This window comes from Mycetomoellerius zeteki, unplaced genomic scaffold (genome assembly GCF_001594055.1).
Source record: "Mycetomoellerius zeteki isolate Tzet28-1 unplaced genomic scaffold, Tzet1.0 scaffold119, whole genome shotgun sequence".
Taxonomy (NCBI): Eukaryota; Metazoa; Arthropoda; class Insecta; order Hymenoptera; family Formicidae; genus Mycetomoellerius; species Mycetomoellerius zeteki.
In genome coordinates, this window is record NW_017256116.1 from 386189 (window position 1) to 398258 (window position 12070).

Sequence of the window (12070 nt, forward strand, 5' to 3'; positions counted from 1 at the left end):
ACAGATCTGAAAATAATTTGGTTTGTCAAAATAATCTGAGATGCTCAAATTGATTGCTAGAATATTAAAATGTTTCGCAACGATGCTTAAGTATTCTACATGATTATTTTGACGACTCAGCAAAATCATTTTCAGATCTGTACCTAGTTAAATTTTTTCATATTTTAGCAAAATTGTTTTTCCCTCGTACTTTCTCGATATTAAAGTTCTTTATAAAAAATAAGAAACATAAATATGTATTGTCTGTACAATTTTCATAATCGCGACATATTAAAACAATAGATTGTAATGACAAATTAATTCAATCGTTTGCGTAAATAACCGTTGTAATATAACCAGCATTTTTGTAATTAAATTAACGATGAAACGGAATCATTCTCAGTAAGATTAGCGTAATTAAAAAAAATCACATAGTTACAAGCTGATAAAACTAACAAGTAAACGAGTAAAGCGTTAATGTCGATGTTATAATTAAAGCGATTCCAATTTTCGGCTTCTTGCTGAATCCGAACTATTTTGATGTCGCAATGTTATTCATGGGAGCGCACGGCGCGGAACGATCACGCACGCCGAGGAAAATATGTAAAACTTACGCCATTGTGCGTGTATAAGCGTATGTGATAGTGAGGCGCGTTTCGGCGCATCGCTACACGCGCGTGTACGCACAGCACACGCACTTATTCGCCTATGCCCTCACTATCGGCCAATCACGCGGCTCCTAGGCCAATATCCTGCGGGACATATCACGCGCTTGTATGCGCTCGCATAGGCAGACGGTCACGCAAGTGTGTGCGTGCGTATTTACACACGGTGCGATGCATGGAAACTATTCCATAGTCTACACCCACGTCGACTTCCCGCACAGTAAGGTTTATGGTGGTACCCAATATACGCATAAGCGTGCGCGCGCGCGCGCGCCAAGAAGGGGAATATTGTGGAGACGGACGCACGAAAAAAAAAGACTGGGGAAAAATACGTCTAACGTGTGTGTATACGGTCACGAAAATTGCGACCACGACCGAACTCTATGATGAACCCGCTGCGTGCGTGTATGTAATTTCGGTGCGTAGCAACTCGGCAACACACGCACTCGACCCCACAGCACGCACACACGTAACGCGTGCCCTAAACGTTACCATGCGGGGGTTGATGACATGACGCTTCCACTCGAGTATCGTGAGAAAATCGCAAAGTTTTGGGAGAAAGGAAGCGAATAAACGCGGAAGCGGAGAAAGCTGACGAGTCGAGACGGACGAATCGTAATTAACGGATCGCCGATTCATTAAACCCGGAGTATCGAATGCGAGAAAAAATATACACAGACGTTATTAAAACGTATTAAATTAAAAAAAATTTATTTATTGTACGATGATGCGATAGAATTATTTTTAAAAAATTATATAAAGTTGTTCAACTTGACGATCAAATTTAATTTTAAGTGAGATAATTAGTATTATTATTATTATTTCAATTTGATTGTGTTGCAAGTTCAAAAGTAATAAGCACGCAGTCATGTATATCTGAAGTAAAAGTATTAAAAATAAAATAGATTACACATAAAATTATTGTTACTAATTTTGACCGTAATTGGCGCTTCTTCTTGCTTAGCTGATTTACAATTTTTTAATTTTTTTATGTTTTTATCAAGTAATAAAACTTTATCGCGATACGAAAGAAATAATATTAGCACATTTCGAAGCGAAGAGGGGAAAATATATTACGACTGTAACATAAAATATGCATGAGTTCTGTCAGACGTGGAATTTTTCGATTGCGTTCCCTTCGATACTGCTTTCACTGAATTTTCGATTCTATTTATCGTAAACCGCGAGCAACCGCCCGTTCGAGAATGTAACCGCCCGTCGAAAATATGCGGCGTCTTATCTTGTAAACGTGTCTAAAGAGCTATGATAAAGAGGAAAAGTCGCTTATACGGACTGTGCGTGCGAGAGGGAGCGCGTATGTGCATCTGTTTGCGTACGTTGGTGTGCATGCGTCGCAAGGGCAGCGAGCGTGCGTTTTCCTTAACACAACGATGACGACTCCAATGATGATTTCGTAGAGATCGGAAAGATGGAGAAAACGAGAGAGCGAAAGCGAGCGAAAAAGAAAGAGAGAGAGAGAGAGAGGGGGGAGGAGAAAAAAAAGAGAGGAGGAATGCGACGATGGCAAGGTGAATCTTTGTCCTATTGCGCCATCGAGAAATTTCCTCACATCGAAGGTAGCGCAGATGTATGTACAAGGCTATGACAACAACTGGTGCACAAGCGGGTTGGTCTGATCGCTGCAGGGTGCGGCCTTTCGTACTTTGTACTCGTGACGCATCCCACGATTGCGTTATGATATTTATATAGACGCACGGCGCGTCATATAAATATTTTTGCTAGTAAATCAATTATGTACGCCGTTATAGGAAATTGATTTGTATACGCGGGTATAATAATCTTTAAACTTAATGGCCGAGTTGCGATCGATTCTTCCGAGATAACGAGAAAGTTCGTCGCGCAAATCGCGAAATGTATAGTTAGTTAAAAAATATAATTATATTTTTTAACTAATTATAAAGAAAGAACTTTTTATAGAGAAAGAATTTTTTAGAAATTGTGAATTTCAGACTTAAGTCGACCTTCTGAAATTCACAATTTATAAAAAGTTCTTTCTCTTCAATAGTATGTAATAGCGAATTATTGTTGTGATAAGGAATCTATTGCGAATTTAGAGAAATATTATAACATTTATTCTCTATGTGAAGTACTTTTATTTGCATACGCAAAAAAATTTTTTGCTACTCCAACTAGAATTATAGCTATTTTTTGTATCTGATAGAAAATTATGTATCATATACGTATAGAATTTATAGCATAAATCTAAATTCTATCTCTGTCATCTATATGATTAGATGCAATATACAGAGTGTCAGTTAAGTATGTTGCCATACTCAACAGAGCGATTCTTCGGTTTATTTCAAGTAAAAAAGTCCATATAAACATGTGTCCTAAACGGCTTAGTTTCCAAAATAAAAAAATTTAAACGTGTAGTAATAATCTGTTTATTTGAAAGAAATACAATAAGCTTGAATTAGTCAAAAACTAGTAAAAAACAGAAAAACAAAAACAGACTTCAGTTCTTCTGATGAAATAAAACAATTAGATGAATTGTTGAAAATGTCCACCTTGCGATTTTGATGGACTGAAACAATTTGGCCCGAAAACGTATGTACAAGCTAACTGACCCGCAGCAACATCAGAACTGAAGTCTATTTTTGATTTTGTAACTTTGACTTTGACTTTGTCACTTTGTTTACGGTTGCGCGAATGGTAACTCACGCGAAGCAAGGCATATTTATGCAGGAAGATATCTCCAACGCAATTTACCGTTTCGTCAAATATTTGTGAACATTGGCCTGTATTTCGGAAACTAAGCCGTTTGGGACACATGTTTATATGGACTGTTTTACTTGAAATAAACCAAAGAATTGCTCTGTTGAATATGACAACATACTTAACTAACACCGTCTATATCCAATACATGTATTGCGATATTCATGTTGCATCTATCTATCGTAAATGAAATGTGATTTTATCGATTGTGACTTTATTCAATTCACTTTTAAAAACAATATTTTTAGTAAACAGAATAAAAATCCTATCTATACTAGACAGAGAAAATAATTTATCTCTGAAAACCGTTTTCCATTTGTTTTATTTTTTTCTGTCCTTACATGATAGTACGCCTTAGGCTCAGTTCCACAACTCACAGTTAACTCTCAACCGTTCAAGTTGAACCAAGGTTCAACTTATTCATTGTCTTTTACTAATTTTAGAATTGGAAAGAGATGAGAAACAAGTTGAACCTTGGTTAAAAGTTAAATGAGTGTGAAACTAGGCCTTAGTCTGTAAAAGGCAGTAATTAGACAATATTTTATCTAAAGAGGAAAAACTTTTACGCGAAGCATATCTAACAATTAGCCTTGGAACAATACTTGTCATTATGATAAAAAAACAAGAAAAAATGTCATTCAATATCACGTAGAACGATATCAGAATCAGAAGCGATAGAGAAATAGTGGCGCCAATGGTTTATTTTCATAGCCGAAATTTAGCTGATAGCTATAGCTTCTATATCTAATGACGTATATCTTCCATGTATGCTCATGGCAACGATGTCAATTGTGCACACACAAACATTGATACTATGACACAACAAGTGATTGATTACCTTTATGAAATCCCATGATTGAGGAAAACCTTCACTTCATATCAGAAGCTTTTCGTTTCGCATTTCGAAAGATAATCTCAATGTGTGCCCTGACTAGTGAGGGATTTAATATGCTAGAAAATCATCAAGAGAAATATATATGTGTTGAAAATAATTATATTAATTATTCTCTCTCTTATATATATTCAGTTTTAATATATTTTATAATAGCCTCAGAAAGTAAATAAAGTATTATTTCTCATGAAAAGGATCTCTCTGTGAGAGAAACTTTTGCACCATCGACTATTCCATAATATAAAATAAGGATTGACAATAAAATATAAAAAAGTATTAATTGCAGAAGAAATGTTGATTACATATATATAAGATGCGCAGATATTTTTTAATTTAGTATTTGGATTTAGGCATATTAACGTCGCCTCCAAGAGCAAGGTTTCGTTAACGCTTTTTCACAACCATTGCTTGCGACTTTCTTCGAAGCACGGTGATTCCGATTTAAGATCGAATTTTTGATCGACACAAAAGTCGGCAGCTACGATCAAAATGGTAAGGGGACATGAAATTTTTTTCTCCTTGAGCATCCTGAAAGAGGAGACTCTCCCTTCGTTACGGTGTTACATTGACGAGCGAGAAAGGACGAGGTGGAAATCTTATAAAGGAAAACAGGTTCCTCATAAGTCTTGGAGCTGCTTGGTATAGCGCAGTTGGCTTTTCGGGTTCTCTCTTTTTTTTTTCTTCTTTCTCCGTGCCTCTATCTTTTTTCTTTTCTCGTGGGCGAAGAGTATGGAAATGCGTGCGATGTTCCCGGTTCCATCGCGCGTTCAATGTCCATCGCGTGCACGTGTGTATGAGTGTGTGCGTGCACGTGCATCTACGAGTGTAACGTTGATCGCTGTATGATCGGGTATGTTAATGACTGGTGAGGAGAATATCTCGCAACACGCGATTCACTGATTCCTTTTATTAGGAATGCCCGCAATCGAACACCTCATTACGTTAACAAAAATTCTATACAGATTGCCAAAGCTCTCTACGTCCTGAAGACATCACCCAGGACATTTCTCGAGCAAAGTATGCTGGGTAGAAAGCGTCTTTTAAGTCATTAGATATTGGCCAAAGATGAGCGTCCTGTTACTAGGAGGTTTAAAGCCCTCTGTCTAGGAATTTAAGGAAAAACGTCTCTTATATGTCAATTTTTACCAATGTAGATTAACTTTAATTTTAGTTTAACTTATTTTTTATTTTTTTGTCTATATTTCTAATAATGAAAAAAAGTATACACTGGAAAAAAAATTTATACTATAGCTTAATAAATATTTGTAATTATCTTAACAAATATTTGAATATTTGTAAGTAAACACTTACTGAATATTAATATATATTAATATATACATATTTGATACAAGAACCATTAATTTGATTTAACTATCATTTTTTTTCATTGAGTAAATATTTATTTACTGTAATTTACTTACAAGTATTAAAAAAAATATTTATTAAAATATAGTAAATTTTTTTTCAGTGCAGAGTAAAAATTAAATTACTTACAAGTATTCAAAAAAATATTTATCAAAACATAGTAAATTTTTTTTCAGTGCAGAGTAAAAATTAAACCACAATTAATCTACGTTAAATTTAAGGAAAAACGTCTCTTATATGTCAATTTTTACCAATGTAGATTAACTTTAATTTTAGTTTAACTTATTTTTTATTTTTTTGTCTATATTTCTAATAATGAAAAAAAGTATACACTGGAAAAAAAATTTATACTATAGCTTAATAAATATTTGTAATTATCTTAACAAATATTTGAATATTTGTAAGTAAACACTTACTGAATATTAATATATATTAATATATACATATTTGATACAAGAACCATTAATTTGATTTAACTATCATTTTTTTTCATTGAGTAAACATTTATTTACTGTAATTTACTTACAAGTATTAAAAAAAATATTTATTAAAATATAGTAAATTTTTTTTCAGTGCAGAGTAAAAATTAAATTACTTACAAGTATTCAAAAAAATATTTATCAAAACATAGTAAATTTTTTTTCAGTGCAGAGTAAAAATTAAACCACAATTAATCTACGTTAAGAGAAATGGACATTAAGCGTTCCGGAGATACTCTGCCGTACGGCATAATGCTCGACTATACTTGGACTATTCATGGACGTACAAACGCGGCCTCGCCCTTTGCCGGCCACATTGCAAGGTCATTGACCGTGCGGAGTGTGCAGAGTATGCGGACCCCAGATCGATGATCAGCTACCTGCTGACACATTGTCGCCAGTACAATGGACAAAGTATCCTTCGTCTGGTGGTTTAGGCATCCCCCGACATACACCCCCGCGTGAGTCAAGTGCAATTATTCCACATATGCCTGAAAGAGAATTAGGTCTCCTCTTTCGTCCTTTCTTTTTCTCTGCTTCTCTGCATATCCATTCGGATCCGTTCTGCCTTTCGACGCTTTTATAATACTGACCATTGACCGTAATACCCTATTTACCGGGCGACTGTAACAGGTGTTGTGTGGGTCGATCTCATTCGCTGTTGCGCGAAATGCAGAACGGAATGGGAGCACGCTTCCGGGTGAAATGTGGGTCACGCAAAATGGCTTATAAAGCGATCTCGAGGAGCAACTCGCGATCGATCCTCGCAATTATGTCACGAAATTACGATAACAACGTAAACTACACCGCGCGTTACATCTGCGTTCGGATCGTTTCAAAAAATTTAACAAAAGGGTAAACTTATAATATTAAGACTTTTTTAAAATTTTATTTTATTAAAAAAAATCACCTCAATAAAAAGGAAGAGTAACAGTCTTTTCAATACGAGATAATTCAACAATAACAACTAAATAAATAATTAAATAGATAGATAATTACTGGTAAAGTAATTATCTATCTACTTAATTATTTATTTATTTGTAGAAATTTTAAGCGAGAATGAAGCAAGAAGGCAACCAGATAAAAGAGGTAACGAAACATTAAACCACTGCGTTCATTACGGTATAATTTTTACTTAAACGTATTCTTCCTGTCATAGGATGGAGTCAGGACTAAAAATCTCGCAGCAATAGCTTAAATCAGTAAAATCCACGTTCACAGCTTGCCGACTTCCGCCGATCATCCGGTCACGAAAAACACGGGTGGTATCCTGCCATTAAGCCACTGAATTCGTAAATAACCGCATCTCTGTCATACAAACGTCCGCATATCTGACGGCGCGAGGACATGCAACGAATTACAAGCAGCTCTCTTACAAAATTGCACCCGTATATTCGAACCCTCATTTGGAAAAACGTAAATATATTGTGCAACTGCAACAAATTCAATTATCAAACTATACTACTTTGGTAAATTATCGACGCGCACAGATAACGCAACGTGCACGGATGAGAATGATTCTTGATGATGGCACTTCAGTGTGTAATCTAACATATTGCGACATAACAACGATAATATAATTACATAATAATTGTATAATAATTATATAATAATACTTATAAGTGGTTGTATCCACGAATAACTATAATGGAACACGTTCAGAACCGGATTTAGAAATAAAGTTCATCGAGGATGTCTTACTTACAGAAAATCTACCAGAGGGACAAAGTGTTGGATAAAAAAGCATTCACCGTTTGCCTGATATTCTCAAGCTGCCGGCAGATCCCCTTAGATGCCACTTATAATTTGGATTAGATGAAACAGCAGGTATGAGCAGCTGTATAAAAGCATATGCGCTTTAACGACTTACGAAAAGTAGCACTTTTTAAAAATACGTTGCCAAATTTTTATAACTTTTATTAGGATATAAAGAAAGCAAGATACTTCGAATTTGAAAAATAAGATCATATCTTTTAAGAATTAATTGTTTAAACTACCACAATAATTTTCATACGCGAATTTTACGAATCGAACAAAAGATGTAGTTCACAATTATATTGTATTACGTTATTTTGTAATAACGATATTTTGATCATAGCTACAGGTGCTATTTTAAATTTGTATAATTGTGAGATATTGACTCGTCAAAATACAAGGACTTCGACAATATTGTTTCCTTCAATCTTATCTCTTCGAGTTGCAGCAATCCAAGAACACGATAATGTCAAGTACAACGATACTGTTGAATGAAAACGAATATTTATTTAGTAGTTACTTCATTTCCTGTTATTTCATGTCTATGATTACAAATGCATTAGATAGTGTTAGCCGGAATCAAACTATGGCTACGTTAACACCGTGCATTTAGGCCGCGGCCAATACAATAGATGTCCTTGTTTATCTTGTAGGTTAAACAAAGACACTTATCGTATAGGTCGCGGACTAAGAGCACGGTGTTTAACGTAGCCAACGCATTGAAGATTGAAAAATTCAAATTTGACCAATCGAAATGAAAGTAGCTAAAATTTCTTTGTCCTTATTGGTCAAATTTCAATCTTCAATCTTCAACCTCAATCTTCAATGCGTAGTCTGATTCCAGTCTTACTCATATTATTATCGAGGTTGCAGCGTCAAATTGCATTATTAATCAAAACTGGCGTCGCCAAGTGGCGTTAGGACGAAACCGGCCCTTCTCTCGAGCCGCATAATTTTAGGCCTCGGCGAGTTTTCTTCCTTCTTCTTCGCCTTCGCGTCTTTTTCTTTTTCTCTTCTTGACTTTGAAAATCGGTGAAGCACCGCACGGAGCGATGCGATCGCCCGCGGCAACGCGGCTTGACGTGCCGGGTGGCAATAAAAAATAAGCGACGTGTACTCCACATATAGGGCGTAGGTTTATCTGCATTAGACGAGTGTTAGTGGGTCGGCAGTACCCGCAAACCGGTCCTCACCAGGGATCACATGGAATGTTAGCCCGGCGGCGCACAGCGATGTTGCCACGTGTATTATGCGTGATTTCCTAAAACTGCATCTACGCAGCCGGAGCTCTCGCACGCCGACTGCGTGCACAGACGTACTCACGCACACGTGCGTGCGAGCACGCATGTGATTTTTCCCGACCTATTCGCTCGCGGCCGATGCTCCTTCGCCCTCTTCCTTTACTTCTTTTTGGCCGACGACGCGCGCGTTTAGGCACTGAAAAAAACTTCCCGTACTTTTCAAACACGAGAGTTGCGCTCGCGACTGCTTATATAATATCCGACGAATTTATTAAATTAGCGTACGATATGTGCAATACCGTCAATCTCTTTTTCGTAGATAATTATATTTTTTTAAATCACGTAGACTAAATTTATGCGTAGTAAAATGAGACACGCGATATATTATGTAGATTACAGAAACATAACTAACTTTTATTATATTAGATTAATGTTTGGCATTAATATCGCCTGTTTATTAAAACAGTGGATTGATTATAATTATAGACTAATAGAGGCATGACTGAAGTGCCTCTTAATAATTTTACGCATCGATTTAACATCTATAACAACGTTCGTTTTTATAAATCGACACATCGCCATTGTTATAATAAGTATTTTAAATAATTATTTTGTTATATTTTGGCATTGTAATCACTGAAGAAGCCGAAACGTATATAGATCGAATTTTATATTGAATTTTATTGTAAGCTTACTTTGTAAGCCGAAACGTATATAGTTCGAATTTTATCTTGAATTTTATTGTATCTTATCTTAATTTATCAATTCAAAGTCATCTATTTATTAGCTCGAAACCCACGACGAGAGGGTAACCACTTAATGTAATCGTGGGACAGTCCTCGAAATCATTATAAAATTTATATGAAATCTCTATGCATAATCCGATAATTACATATAAAACCATGAGAAACCATTGTATAATATTAAATAAAATCGTATATTTTACCAAATTACTTTACATGTAGTGGAAAAAATTATTTGTAATCAGATGAAATCATATCAAATCGTGTAATCTGTGGGACAATATTTCAGCTAGTGGTTACCCCCTCGACCCACGACTCTGTTTTTTTTAGTAAGCATACGAGCCTTTTTATTCTATTTTTTAATCGTATTTTAATAGAAAATAAAAACATATTATCGAGATAAGAATGTGAAAAATATAAAATCGTGTGTTTTTTATACAGCACGGAAAAAAAATAAATTGAGTGTATGGTACAACAAACCTATAACTTATACTGCGCGAATTCAATATCTGTAACTAAGAGGATTTTTAACAAATCTAATGTTATTCAGCTGTCAACTTTGCCAATTTAAATTAGAAAATTGACTGTCTGTATATTACGATCTATAGATTTGTTGAATCAGTGAAGTTTTCAGCTGTTTTTTTTCCGTGAGAGAAATGGAGAAAGAGCCAGAATACACGCAGTTCCTTGTTTAGGTAGAGAGCGCACATTTAAGCATTTATGCAAGCCCGGGATCACGAATATCTAACAGTACATCGCACATTCTTAACCGACGTTGTCATACACGTACTATTTACTGCAGCGGTACGATTTGGTAACTGTCTCCTCAACCTTTGGCCCTCCTTATACCAATAGAGAGCTACTATCGCATTGAGCATGAAAATAGCAAACAAACTCCAATTGTTTACATTCTGTCGCGACTACGTTTTTATATTATCAAAAATAATGTTTGTTTAGAAATATTGCTTATGATTGGATTTCTTGATTTTGACAGAACAGTACACTTTCGGAACGATTATCCGCTCAAACACGTCAAATGTTCCAATCGTAGCAAAATGATCCCGCTGAAAAATATTTTATAAATTTTGTCAAATTTTAAAATAATATTTGTATATATTATCGCTTTCTGCAAAAAGTAATGCAGTACTTGAATGAGCTTTCTCTGCAATGAATAAAGTGTGGATAGCGAAAAAAGGCTCAACTTTGAGTTTGTATTTTATAATAGTTTGTATTTTAAAAGCGATATAATAACAAAAATTGATTTTGATTTCAGTTGACAAGGATTTTACATGTTCTTAAGGATTCATTTTAATTCTTATGGCAATTAATTTCGAATGATAAATACAAATAATTATATGTATTAGCTTTTTAATTTAATTGCTATCATCGTATTTATCTTTACATCCACATTTATTTCTACATTTCCCTCCGTTCCCCGCTTAATAAAATTGTTCTGCTTTAGACCGAAAATATCTGGTCACATTAGACATTGCGCCGAATTTCAATGGTCAAAAATTTCAATGATTAATCATCCTACCGGAAATATGTCCAGCCCAATAAACCCGAGTTTACGATGGGAAAGAATCCGCATTCTCGAAGTGAGATACCGCATTTCGTCAACGCTGTAGAAATGTGGATTCGACGTTAAGAATGCATTAACGCGCGACATTATGTTATCGAGATTCGGAGCGTGTCCGACAGTTTGACCGTACGTGCTTACCGTGTGGAAAATACTTAAGTACAAGCATGAAAAGTCAGCGACAGATTGCGCAATATCCAAGTAGCCGAAAGTAAGATATACATTCTGAACTTTTAAAGAATCCTTTTAAACTGCATGAATACTTCACGCAGCTACACGTCGAACGTATCTCTTTGCGAGAACATTTTTACACAACTACCACTACTTCTTATCGATTTTCGAGGATTATGATTCTTCCGACTTACGAGTACACAGAGTTGCTCTGCGCCCAAGACGAGCGCTCACCTACTTCCCTTTCGTGTTTGAAAAGATTAAGAAAAAATTAAGATTCATCAAATGTTAAAAAGAAAGGGAATACTTTAGAGGAGAAAAATTCAGTTTCGTACTGGTAACGTAACCAGGACGTCTCGATTTTGGCGGGTCACTCGCTTCAAGGTACTTGACCTGATGTCCCGCCAAAACATATCAAATGTCTTGATTTTGTAAACGTCAAAAAGTAACGAAAACGTCCTGCTG